Below are 1,182 nucleotides of genomic sequence, written 5' to 3' on the forward strand. Positions count from 1 at the left end.
TACCATGTTGTTTTTATGACTATAGCTCTGTAATACAGCTTAAAATCTAGAATGATAACCCCCCCCCAGCATTACTCTAAGTGCTCAGGGTTGCTTTGGCTATCTGAGGTCTTTTGTGCTTCCATATGAATCTTAGGATGTTTTTTTCCAATTCTGTGAAAAATGTCATGGGGATTTTGATTGGCATTGCATTGAATCTATAAATGACTTTTGGTAGGATGGTCATTTTCACAATATTAATTCTTCCAATCCATGAACATGGGAGATCCTTCCATATTCTGATGTCTTCCTCAATCTCTCTCTTTAAATATTTAAATTTTTCATTGTAGAGCTCTTTAATGTCTTTGGTCAGGTTTATTCTGAGGTTTGTTTTCTTTTTTTTTTTTTTTTTTGGTCTTTTGAGACAGGGTCTCCCTGTAGCCCCAGCTGACCTGGAACTCACTATTGACTTTTGTAGGTTAATTTTGTAACCTGCCACTTACTGAACGTGTTAATAATTTCTAGGAGTTTTCTGGTAGAATTTTTGGCATCTCTCAGATATAATATCTTATCATCTGCAAAATGGGATAATTTGATCTCTTCTTTTCCAACTATTATTCCTTTAATTTTCTTCTCTTGTCTTACTGCTCTTGCAAAACTTTCAAGCACTATGTTAAAGAGAAGTGAAGATAGTGGACAGCCTTTTCTGGTTCCTGATTTCAATGGGAATGCTTCCAGTTTTTCTCCATTTAGAATGATGTTGGCTGTGTGTTTGTTATATATGGCTTTATTTATGCTGAGGTTTGTTCCCTCCAGTCCAATTCTCTCTAGGACTTTGAACATAAATGCATGTTGAATTTTGTCAAAGGCCTTCTCTGCATCTATTGAGATGACCATGTGGTTCTTGTCTTTGAGTCCACTTGTATGATTTATGAAATTTACTGACTTAAGTATATTGAACCATGCCTGAATCTGTGGACTAAAGCTGACTTGATCATGGTTGGATGATCTTTTGGATGTGTGTGTATGTGGTTTGCAAGTATCTTATTGAGAATTTTTGATTTTTGGTTCATTAAGAATATGGGTCTTTAGTTTTCTTTTTTGGTTGTATCTTTACCTGGCTTTGGTATTAGAATGATGATGGCTTCATAGAAGGTATTCAATTCTCCCTCCATTTCTATCTTTTTGAATAAATTAAGTAGT

The sequence above is a fragment of the Nannospalax galili genome, unplaced genomic scaffold (assembly GCF_000622305.1).
Source record: "Nannospalax galili isolate Female #2095 unplaced genomic scaffold, S.galili_v1.0 scaffold488, whole genome shotgun sequence".
NCBI lineage: Eukaryota > Metazoa > Chordata > Mammalia > Rodentia > Spalacidae > Nannospalax > Nannospalax galili.